The sequence below is a fragment of the Eurypyga helias genome, unplaced genomic scaffold (assembly GCF_000690775.1).
Source record: "Eurypyga helias isolate BGI_N326 unplaced genomic scaffold, ASM69077v1 scaffold9274, whole genome shotgun sequence".
Classification (NCBI taxonomy): domain Eukaryota; kingdom Metazoa; phylum Chordata; class Aves; order Eurypygiformes; family Eurypygidae; genus Eurypyga; species Eurypyga helias.
Window position 1 is genome coordinate 19676 of NW_010245633.1, and position 12782 is coordinate 32457.

Genomic DNA, 12782 nt, shown 5'->3' on the forward strand with positions numbered 1-12782 from the left:
ACCAGAGTTGAGCGTGAACTGCAGGAACCTGGAGCAATTCTTGGGCTCTAATCCTGAGTATGAGCTCTACTTACATCTCAGCTCCCATATAGGTAGTATCGTAGGTATAAATCACTCCCCACCTCCTTATGCCACCCTCCCCCAGTTTGCCCTCATTTTCTAGCCTCTAGGAAGAAGACTCTGGCACTTGGATTGAAAGGAAGCCAAAGCAAGATCCACAAAGATCCCTGCTCTGGTCGGTACCAGGATTGTGGAAGTGCCTTAAAACACACTTGATCTGCAGTCTAAAGTAGTTTAAAATGCTTCCAAACATCTTGAAGAACAAGAAGGCAAACACCTGTGCTGGACTATGTCATGCTTGCGAAGATTAGTCTAGATATTTTAAGCAACAGTCTGGTCCCATTCACAACACTATTTCTGAGCACCACCTTCCAACTGAGGCGACGACTGAAAAAGGGAAGTTCATTTAAACACTACTGGTCTGACTGAAAAAATGGTGAAGGTTTTCAGATAGGGATGATGTGAGCTTGTGAGGAACAGAGAACATTATCTTCCCTGGTTGGCAACAGTCATCCTTCCTGCTGGAATATTTAAGCCTAGAAAGAGGAATTTATGTATTTCACTTTTGACAGTACAAGACTACACACGCAAAAGGAGATCCACAATGTCTATGTTGTTTAACAAATGCTAACACAACACAGAGATAATCAAAGTAAAGGAAGAGAAACTATAATCTTTTTAACTCCTGTAGGATATGGAATAGGATATTCCTAGTGGGTAGAGAAGGAAATTTTTCAGGTTTCCCACTTGCTTCCCACATGTAAGAATGAATGTGTGTGGAATCAGTATTCTCCAGCACTCCGAAACATAGCTTGCTACAAGAAAGACTAGTTTCATAGGCTGACTACAGACATCCTCATGCAATAGGGATAATTCTTCCCAGTCCCTCGGGCCTTTCATGACCTTATTTCTTACTTGTTCAAAAAACTAATTCTGATTACCTATATCCCCCAAGTTAATGGTACAATTATTTTTGTTGTTTTGGGCAGCTTATGTTATGATCTCTGAGACTATACTGGATTTAGGGATTTCAGTTTGGTCTTTAGTGACTCATACATATCACAAATCTAATACATATCACAGGGCATAGACTAAAACAAAACATGTAACTGAGGATGGCATTTCTGTAAAGGCCCAGAGTGCTGTAGTACAGTGCAGATTAATGTGTCATGACTAAAAAACTATTACATTCATAAATCTATGCCACACAGACTGAATCCTCTGATCTACATGAAATTATTCTGGTTTCATGGCAGTGCTACTCAGATTGCATTATAGTCCGTTATCCATGGCCTTGTTCTGTTTATAAGTGATGACAGACTCTGGTGCCATGTATAGCTATATTGTCCATTTACTTTCAGTACTAGAACAATAGGCATAAAAAAATCTAGTTTGTAAAGATTTGGTACAGTTTGATTCACATATCTACCTCAGTCTCCTCTCTGGTAAGTACTATGTTCTGCTTTTTAATCAAACTTTTTGAAGGTATCAATTTTCTCTTTGTTCAACAGTGCTTCTTTTATCTTGCATGCCTGGTTCTTTATCATTACGATTTCACTAAGCTGTGACATGAGCAAACTTTTTCAGCATTTTCTGTCCCTTTAACGCCAAAGATCACAACAGTTTATAGATTTTACATTACCATGTTTACTTCCCATTTTATTAGTGTATATATATTGGTGTACCATGTTCTGACTTTGCAGAATGTTACAGGGGTTAATGTTGATTTCTCTTAAACACAGTAGATCACAGTTGTCAAACACAAATTACCTTAAGCATCACTGGGTGGGATGGTCCCAAAGGTATAAGCACTGCAGCATGCCTGGAGAGAAGCACAGCAGCCACTGTGCCTGCTCCATCTTGGATTCATGGCTCTTACATCAGCCGCTGCTGGAAAAAAAGTGCAAATAAGGAGGTTTAGGGTACCCTCCAAAGAAAATTTCTTCTTAACCCACCAGGCCTAGATAGTAGGTTAAGCTCTGAAAAAAGATGCATAGAAAATAATTATGGAGAATGAGAAATGGTGGGGTTTTTTTATGTTTTAGTTCCATATTATTCTGTTGGTGCAAGAAGAGGTTTATACCGGCCTTGGGTAGCATGGTAGTGGGGTGGCAGCAGCAGCAGAGGCAAAGGGAACACCATGCAGTAGTTGTATTTAGGAAGGATAGTACACATCTCTGATAACAAACACACTTCTGCACTTTGGATGCTATGCTGTGGTACAAGGATACACAAATAATTCCCCTGTACACACTGCCCCAACTCTGCCATATAACATCCATAAATACAGACCTTAGCCTCCAGATACAGAAAGGGAGATAAACTACGATCCGCCTCATTTTAAAATAGCAATGTCACGACTGTTATAATAGCCTCTGATATTAATTTTCTGAAGCTAAATCCAGACCATCAGCCATATTTAGCAAGCACTGGAGCGTGAGCCGCCTCTCCCGCGCCGGTTCCTCCGCGCGGAGCTGGAACGACGCAGCAATGAATCAGTTACACGCTGCAGACCATACTCCAGCTGTCTTACAATAAACTAAACTGCAGCAGCAGCTCCAGGAGTTCACAGTAGCGGCACTAATTTTTACCAGCTGAGGGCTTGAGCCTTTATCTCTTGTTTAGACTTCAGAACAGACCTCAGATTTCTGCAGCGTGAGTCTCCTCTAAACAAAGGGCTGATCTTTGGGTTTCCCCTTTTGCTGAGCCGCGCCGAGCGCCAGCAGGCGCAGAGGACTGTCTCCCAACAAGCGATGGGGTGTTTACACAGTTTGCTCGGCCCCGGAGAGCATGCTCTCCCTCGCCCTACAGTAGCGTGCAGCTCTGGTGACAAAATGACATTTAATACCTGGAACAATGCTCCCGTGGATGCAGGAAATGGAGTACCTACCACATGGGTGCTACTGAAATGAAACCAGCCCCATGTGCCAACTTTACAAAAAAGAACACTTTGTTTCTGCCTGGCCTTGGCAAGCTTTTAACCCTGGCTAATTTAACATTAAAGCTACACTAGCTGTCTCAGATCCATATTGTTAAAGCCAGCTGGATCTGCCAAAAACTACAAAGAGAGGGAGCTTTTTGCCTAAACAAATAATACAGACTGTCACTTTGTATCAGGATTTAATCCTGTTAATGAGCTACAGGTGGGGCAATTTCCCTGATTGAATGCATTTTTCAGAGGCCATTTCCATTCACTGTATTGCTCGTTGATAGCCATAAGGTATGTACAGTAAATCCGGACTTCACTCTTACTCAGCAGTTCATTATTTAGAGTGCCTTTTGCCTTTACAGCAACTCCACCCTGTTATCTCCACCACAGCCACAAGCAAATACTCCCACATATTTATTGCAGGGTTTGCAAGCTGTATTCAGACTTGCACCAGGCTGCAGATTCATATTTTGCGTGGTGTAAAGGGGTTTTGGGAGGGTTCAGCTGCTGTCACACTAGATCCACTCTGCCGTACTGAATGTTGGAAACCTCATGGGTTTAAATTAACAGCAACGAAAACAAGGTAAATTCCTTGGTTATTCCACTTCAGTTCCTAAGAGCTCAGTTCGTGCTGCACAGAATCAGGCCCATGCATTGCATAAGTTTAACATCTGATCAGACATGAAAACCAGTCCAGAAATGCTACTTATGGTAATAACAAAACATATTCTTATTTTTAAAGTATGTTGCTTTAATTTTTGCTGTTACATGATCCCATCATGTTTCCATGGACCTAGAAGCAACAGGAGAAAGTTTTTCTTTGCTTCTGAAAACAAACAGTTGAATTCATTTCCCTATTTATGTTATATGGACATTCTTGGAAGGAAAATCCAGTGCTACCAAATGAAAAGATGCCACCTTTGTCTTGGGAGGGCCCTACCAGAAACTTGGCATGTCACTGATCCTGCTTATGTGCAGCAGGCTGGGGGAGTAGTTTTTTGGCCTAGCTCTTGTATGTGACATCCTGGTTTTCTTAGCTTTACTTGCTCTCCTGGGAAGAAAAAATAGGAGAGAAGACAGCCCATATCTGGTTTACTATCCTCTGAATATACATATGAATGAATATACTATTTCAGGAAAAATATTTTGTGTTTATGATCTTCCTTTTTTGGTTGACAAATGGGAAAAATATGGAAAGTCCACATTTTTTCAATGAACATGAATTTTTTAAAAATCGCCTGTCTTGGAAAACTCACTTCTTTTCACCAAAAAACAGTTCTGCTACTGAAAACCACATAAAGACCAGTGCTAGTTCCAGGCATAGGGCCTGCACACCAAACTCCCCAAGGCTGTTTTGAAGATCACTACCGCAAATTATTTGCTACTTCTTTTTAAACTAAGTACTAGACGAAAAAGGGCTATTTTTGGTTAAATGAACAAGCACCTCTGACTACAGGAACTAATAAAAGGCTGGCCTCCAGCAGATGGCTATCTCATGCTTTGTTTGTTTTTACCTGAATTAGATTAGTGCTGCAGTGCGATTTCACCCTTATTAGACACTAGGAAGGCTACACAGTGTAACACAAAGCTGAAGGAAAAGTTCAGACAGAGTTCACAGCTAATTAGACATCTCAGGCTCCTCACAGCAAAGAAACCTTGATGTGGAGTGGATTCTTTCTTGCCTCATATGACTGAACCATGTAGGTGTGGATTTTTACTGTCACCAGCCCATGGGGCTTCACTGGTGCCTGAACAGTATTACATCCAGCTGGTGGCTTTCCCTCAACGGTGAACTGGTAAGTGCTGTCCCTCCGCTCCCAGTCTCCACATAATGTTGCCTGGAAAATCACTGAGAACCCAGAGTTATATGTCAGATAGATAAATATTTATGATAGAACAGCATAACAAGGCATAACTGAGACCCCAAGAAGGGATATGTATAGCTACTACCATTTCATATAACTTTCTGTTTGACTTTCCTAAATAAATTGTAAAGTTAAAGTGAGTTGCTTTTTTTTTTTTTGGGGGGGGTGGGGTGTGTGTTATATTATTTTTAGGCTAAATAATCAGACATTTAAGATATATTTGGTATTGCTAAAATAATAATAATATCAGGTTTATGGAAAAGAATTCAAACATAACCCCTACTGATTGTTGAGCAAACATTTGTATTTGTTACCTTCCCAGTTATAACAATATGATTGCCAGAAGTTTGGTTATTTATGAAATTATGTGGCAAAACACATGTACGTATCTCTCTTTAAACCACCAACACCTGGGATGTGGGTAGAAACTGTCAGCCTGGTTGGCTGTGTGTCACTCATGCTTGACTTTCATAGAAATTTTTTCTCTCTCTTCAATATAAAAGTGACTTGTTGCTCTATTTTAAAAGTAATGGTGGCTGCAAATAGTTATATTCTAAGCACCTCTGCCCCCGAAACCTTCACAAAGAATAAAATTCCCTCTTGCTCAGATGGTTGGGCTCATGTATCACTCTGCCCCTCTTGCTTGTATTTTCGGCACGTGAGTGGGAGACCATGGGCTCATGAGCTGTTTGCTGACAGTCTTCACTGGAGTGAATTCACTGCTGGGTGCCCGGCTCTTTGATGGCAAAATCTGGCCTGTGCCCACAAACTTGGCTTTAGCTACTCTGTGTTAATATACTCTTTCAGGATCTGCTTATTACTGCTTAAAAGGAAAACATAAGAGGTTGTATTCCCTGAATAGTCACAATTTTCACTGTCTTGGGGTATAAAGAATGTGGATTAAACACTACGTAAAGTTAAGGAAAATATATAGCTAGTACAGCAGTATCTCATTAAAGCGATCTATGCAGTAATATGACATTACATATGGTGTATTCAAACAGTTCAATACCGTTGAATGGTAATTCAGGTACAATAAAACATCAATTAGCATATCACAGGAAAGATTTAAAGCACTCTACATAAACTTCCATGCTTTTTTCCTACTCACAAGCTAATTAATTTTTTGGAAACAGGCTGCATTTATGAATTTTGGAAACTAAATGAGGCACGGCAGGGATTCCAGTTTATTGCCTAAAAAAACTATTACTCTTTTAACAGTTCTGACAGGCACAGCTGAGTCTTACAAGAGCTATTCACTTCTATCCAACCCTTTTCTTTGTCCCTTCAAACACTCTGTCACCATATTAGCAATAAACGTAGAAAATTTGCAATTACCCCAACAGCATACAGTAGGGAGCTGATTTTCTGATTTATATCCATTTCAACTGATTCTCAAAGAACAGTGTATGAATTAACCACTGCAAATGATGAGAAATCTTTCAATGTGTGTAGTTTATATATGATGTGTGCATATTTGTGACATTTATTTTATAGCTTCTATCTTTAGTGGTAATATTTGTAGCTCCATCATCAATAAATGAAGTAAGAGTTTTAAGGGAATAGTAGCTTGAAATAAAGATTGCCCCAAAGAAAGATGGCTCATGTTGCGATGCATTAAAATGTTTGCACATATGAAAAATGCTTATGAAGTCACCTCTTGGTCTGAGTTACAGAGCCAAGATGCGTGGAGCAGATTTCACTGCTGAAGTGTTACAACAATTAATCATCGGCTGTAGGAAAGTCACTCTGAGTGTTACGGGAGGAAAAGCTCAGGGGCACCACTGTGCAAGGACTCCAAAGAGGTTTCCATACGCCAGCATGGAGAAGACTTTCAGCCCCATCCACACATTCCTACAAAGACTGCCAAAAGCAGCCAATTTCAGCCCACCAGTGAGACACTGAACTCCTTATTCCTGAGCCGCAAAAGGCTGCTGTCTCTTCCAGTGTGCAAAAAGGCTTCAGCAGTCTGATGCTTTACTATTATTATTAGCTGCCTGCGATTTATGGTGTGAAGGAGAGGGACTGCGGCTGGGTTTCAGCTTGTTACTTTCCAATTGGAGCTGAACTGGAGATATAGGGAAGCTTTCCCCTAAATCTGCAACCATGGCATCAATATTTACACGAGCAAGTGAAGATGCAGATCCACCATGTCCACGTACATCCATGGAAGGGTACCAGTCATTCAGCGTATGCATACACACACCCACCTCTGCCTCATACATGTCCTGCAAAACGTGAATGGATGGGCTCTTTGACAGAGAAATTAACTTGAGTGCTTTCAGGAGGACAGTATTGTACTACCCAGCATGTCATTTAAGGCATAGGTTGTGGGAACACCAGTTAGGTTAAAGGAAAAATTCTTACTATATGTAAAAGCTGGTTTGCATTTCATTCACATATTTTCCACAAGAGCTATTGAAAACCCTGACAAAGTGATATATGACCAAATAAAATGTGAGTTTACTGCATACAGACTCACACTTTCTGATACATTTTTTTCTCAAAATTCGGTGCCAACTGTTTCCCTTACCATTTTTCTCAAAATCCACTGTGCCAAGCAAATGTCACTGATATGTGGCTTTCCACACAGATAGACAGAACTGCAATTTTTCAAAATACTAGACTAAGGCTATTAAGCATATTGCTTTAAACTTGCACCAAAATTGGAGGATATGAGGGAAGCAGACAATTGGCAGAACTGGCCTTTCCACCGCATATGTCAGCAAGACCTATAGCTTGGGAAAATGGTGCTTTCTGGAATAGAGCGCTAATGTATTTACCGTATGCTGTGCTGGAAGTTTTTTACATTCATGGTAATAATCTGCAAACTCAGTAATTCACACACACAAATTGGAGTTCCCCTTTTATGTTTCAGCAAAGATTTAATGTATGGTGCTGTAACGTTACTAGACGGTGTCACTTTTACCCACACACTACAGACTATTGGTAAAGTGTGAAATGCTATCATTTAGAAATAACAGTAATTGCACTATGCTTGTGAAAAGTGCAAGCCCTCTACATTATAAGGATTATCGGCCTTGCTTCTTATCCCTTAATCTATTTATACCTTAGTTAGAAAAGGTGTATAATTTGTAAAAGACCTGCTCACCATTACTAGGAGCTGCAGAGATGCTAATAGAAGCAGAAATAAATACATAGAAAGCTGGAAATGCCCATTTCAGAGCTCACAATGAAAGAAATAAATAAGGCAATGCAAGTCTGTGTATCTATTCCAAGAAGAATGATACTAAAGCACAAAACAGCGGAGGTCTGGATCAGGGACATTCAACCAGCTCTCTTTTAGGTCTTGCACGTTCTCTCCTTGCTTTAAACGCATCCCAGGATAAATCCTCAGCTAATGTTGCCTCAGCAATAGCAGAAAGAAGCACATGAATGAAAATGTGAGTATGCAAGGAGAAAAGCTGAGCAAGACCGGAGTGAGGTTGTTTGTATTGAAAACCTTCCCCAATGCTTCAGGCTGCTTTTCTCCTTCCTCCCTTTATCCCTCACTCCATCTCCCGGTTAGGCTTTCTTGCCCCTGCCCTTCACCATCCTTAATTTATAATGCTCCCATGTTACAGACAGCTGCCAACACAACAGCTAACCCACAGAGAGCTGTCCCCCTCGCAGGCTGGGTCCTGTTTGCAGATATAGGTCAAAACCCCAACTGAGACTGGACTGGGTAATCCCAAATGGCCCATCTGTTCCTTTCTCCCATCTCATGAAGCCTTGTCTACCATCACCCACTGTGATTCTCCAAGTTCTGTCCCGCCTGTTTGAAACCAGATGAGTTCAGAGGAGCTGGAGATGGCTGAAATGGGGTTTTTTTCACCATATTCTGCACAGGCAAATGCATAAAGATGCAGATAGTTAGACCATCTCCAAAATCAGCTTCTGTTTGGCTCAGCATTGATCTGGGCAAGGATGTCAAACATGGCTAAAATGCGTATTTGGTTAAGGCAGGGGCCAGAAAAAGCCTTTAGGAATGTCTAGTGGGACTCATTTTCTTCTTTTGTGTTTTTCCTCCAGATGCCTTAACACGGGGATAGGCAGCCCTTGATCTTGCTATGGAGGCTGCCGTGACAGGAAATGTGTTGTACGCCTTTCTCTGAGAGGCTTCGTGTTGGTTAGGACAAAATACTGTCTGCATGGAGTGATTCTCTGGAGTGCCAGAATTAAAGTGGGTTCAGCGCTGTTGATCTGCAGAGATGGGGTCGGCTTTTTTTCGCAGTGCAGTTGGGGTAAGCGCCTGGTTTCTGAGTATTGCGGGGTGAACCAGGATGTAGAACAGCCTCTTTCCAAGCTTTGGTGGCTTCTGAACAGCTCTACAGCAAGGTCAGGGAACTGCTTTTTGCCATGGGGAGCACTGTGAGGGACCTTTCCCATCTCCTGCTTAGAAAAGGACAGAAACCCTGTTTTCAGTTGTAGACTAGAAAAAGCTTTCCTCTTTTGCTGGTGGAAAAATGTGACTAAATGGAGGGAAAAGCTGACCAGGGCTCATGGGGCACACCAGCCAAAGGGTCCTCAAGCAGGACATGACTAACCTTCCCCATGAAGACATTCAGAACTTGACCTTTTTGTTACGAAGGGCACCGGTGCACATTGCTGCAGATCAGACAGGGTTCCCTGCAAACTGTCGTAGCAGTCAGGGGTTCTAGCAATGCCAGCAATTTAATGACTGGATAGTGCTAAAGCTTGCTGGAGCTGACGGGACACCTAGCAATCCTGAAGGTGCAATATCATTCACAGCACGGACATGAGCCACGTCCCTCTATCCACATGGCTGTTTCTATCTGCCCAGTAGAGATTTGTGGGAAGTCTGGCACAACGGCACATGCTTGACGATCAGAAACAGCATGTGCTCCACAGGCACGCAAAGCTGATCTACAGACTGATGTATGTTGGCACTTTTGACACAGAGACCACAGAAGGAGAAAATTATCAAATTGCATTTCCTCAGGTCATGAGCAGGTTAAATTCTAGAGGAAAAATAGGGCTATGGTAGAAAAGCTGCCAGTGCTGCATCTTGATGAGTTATGGCATTCTTTCCAGACTGCCAGAACATGAGAGTTCACAAATAAGTGGTAGCAATTTCACATTTTAATTGGCACAATTGTAGAAAATGCTACTTGGCAAGTATCAGGTATTTTGTCTAACAGACTAAGCATTTGTCTGCAACAGACTTCCTTTGTATTACAAAGCAATAAATAGACATGAGGCTACCTTATATGGTAAGGTGAAAAATATAAGTGATGACTGTGAAATGAAGCTGAAGTTGGCAACGATAATGCAAACAAGAGGATACCTTAAGCATTAGTGGTGACCCCAAGCACGAATAGCATGATTCTGACTTGTAATAAAATCTAACGCTATCTGCATAAAACACCCTTGTAGTGAAATATATACTCTTGTGTTCTCTCCCACAAAACTGCAAAAGAGAAATCAGTGCCACCTTATGACTTGAAGCCAGAAAGCTGCAGACAGAAACACTGAAAAGAACTTGAGGCCAGTCCAGTCTGTGTCTCAAACCTATACACCATGGCTTTGCCACTGGCATCTTATCTCTGAAGTCCTGAATACCCACTGTGATGGTGCGTTGACCCTATCCCAAGAGACTAGCGTGTCGCCGAAGTGCTCCGTTAAGAAAGTTTCCTGGTAGCAAACCTAAATAGTTTCTTCCTTCAGACCACTACTGCACACCCCACCAGCATGACTAATCTCTGCCTCCCTTATTTTTCACCTTTCACATATTTGTGGACTAGTCTCTCTGAATTGCTCTTTTACCTTCCTGTTTAGTTCATCCAGTCCCTCTCCTTTGTTGTTCACCTTTTCTGATGTGTTACATACTCTACACACAGACTCTACATACTTTGTTGCCCTTTTTCTTAATTATCTGCAGCTTTTCTATATAAAACCCAACCTGAAAAAGCCAGAATAGCAAGATTTTAACTCCTCTTACCCAAGAGAGTGGTATGACTACATGTTTAGAGGTAAGTCAGCGCCCTCTTGGTATGACTACATGAAGTTGTTTAGAGGTAAGTCAGCGCCCTCTGGTGTATCATTAGTGAACTGCAAATTTTCTTAAAGATTAAAGGACATTAATTCCTCATGAAAGGAAGAAAATCTTGATGAAGATGGATGCCCAAGAGATGAATACAGAAAATTTTGTGCTTATTTTCAGATAGAAGAAACTCTAAATTTTTAACCTTCTCCTCTCTTTAAAGAAGAAAATACTGAACTAAGTATTTTCAGCTTTTTGTGAAGAAATTATAAAAGCATTGAACTTGGCAAATTACATTCCTCAAATGGCTTTTTTCTTTTTTTTCCTAGCAATTATTTTGTATGATATGAGAGACATTTAGATGTAAGTTTTGAAAAAATTCACTATACAGTCAGTTCATTAACCTGTGTTTTCAAAATTTTCATTTTGCAAGAGCAAGAGGATGTCATTCAAAGGTATTTCTACTCAGCATGTATAGTTCCTGCGACCTTTTGTTTTGCTCAAATTACTTTGGTTTTTTTCCAAAATGCATTTCAAAGCTGTAACATCTCTGAAGATGAGCTGGTTTTTTTTCTTCCAGACTGGACTGTGGGTTCAAATGGATTAGGTAGTACCTTTAACTAGAAATACTACTAGATACTAATAAGCAATTCAACGCAAAAGTAAAAATTATATAAATACCCATTTTTACACTTTTCTTTACTTTTTTACACTTTACTACTTTTCTTTATTGATGTTAGGTTCCAAATTCTCTTCTCCACCTACCACCAGCAAACACACTGCCTATGTCAAGCTTTTACCACAGAAAGGGTGTACTGATGACGATTACAAGAGTCGCGAAGATCATTCCTAAATTTGTGAGGAAACCACTGTGGTGAGCTGCCATAGAGAAATCATTCCGCTCTCTGGGTATACTTATTCACATCTTGGAATAACAGGGTGTGTTTTGCATTGTTAGTTCTGAAGAACCAGCATATATGACTCCTTCCTTGAAGATTCCTTTCAGGGAACCTTCAGGCAAGTTCCTTTTATAGACACAACTTTGCAGCTCTTTCAGCCTCAGATTTTGCCTTCATTTACAACCCTGCAATAGATGGGGGCAGCAGTGGGAGGGGGGATAAACACAAATGGATGGAGGGAGAAACACAACTAATAACGCCCAGATATTTCACCTGACTGTAGAATACAACTTCCAGCAATCACAAAAGCTATAGTATGACTTCACTGTCTTGGATGATGACTCTGCAGTGTGATAAAATTAGAAATGATACCGTCTTGTGATCCAAACAAACAGAAAATCATTGGGGCACAATTGATGTGGAAGCTGGCAATCACATTTTACTAGCATCATTGTTCAAGCTACTCTAGCTCTAGAGGAGAGCAGGAATTTTTTAAGTTTATACCACTCTTTTACCTGTACATATCTGTGGTATTGTAAAACTAAATCTTTGAAATGGAAGTTTGCTTAAAAGGAAATTTACTTAGCAATCCCATCTAAAATCAGAAATATAAGGATTTTGGGGACGAGAAAACACACAAACTTTCCCAAGGTAAAAAAAAAAAAAAAAGAGAGACCCGAAACCAAGAAGTAAAAGCAGTTTTACATTGAAATAAGGGAAATGTGAAGCTTAAAATTTATGGAAGTCCCTGTTCCAGAGATGTTCACAAAACAGATGTTTCTCCACCTATTTTACTCTCATTCAAGGGGCACACTTGCCAGTTAAAACTCATGGTAGTAGCTAGCTAGGGAGATGATGTAAGAACAAGTAAATCAATTTCAAATACAGTAAGAACAATCATTTACTCTTCTATTTTCTGGGTGAATTAGTACTTTGTCTCAGCATCACAAAATATCTCCCTTATACTCCCCTTTCTGTTCTCATTTTTCCTTTAGGTCAAGCAAAACATGTCAACCCAAAAGAAA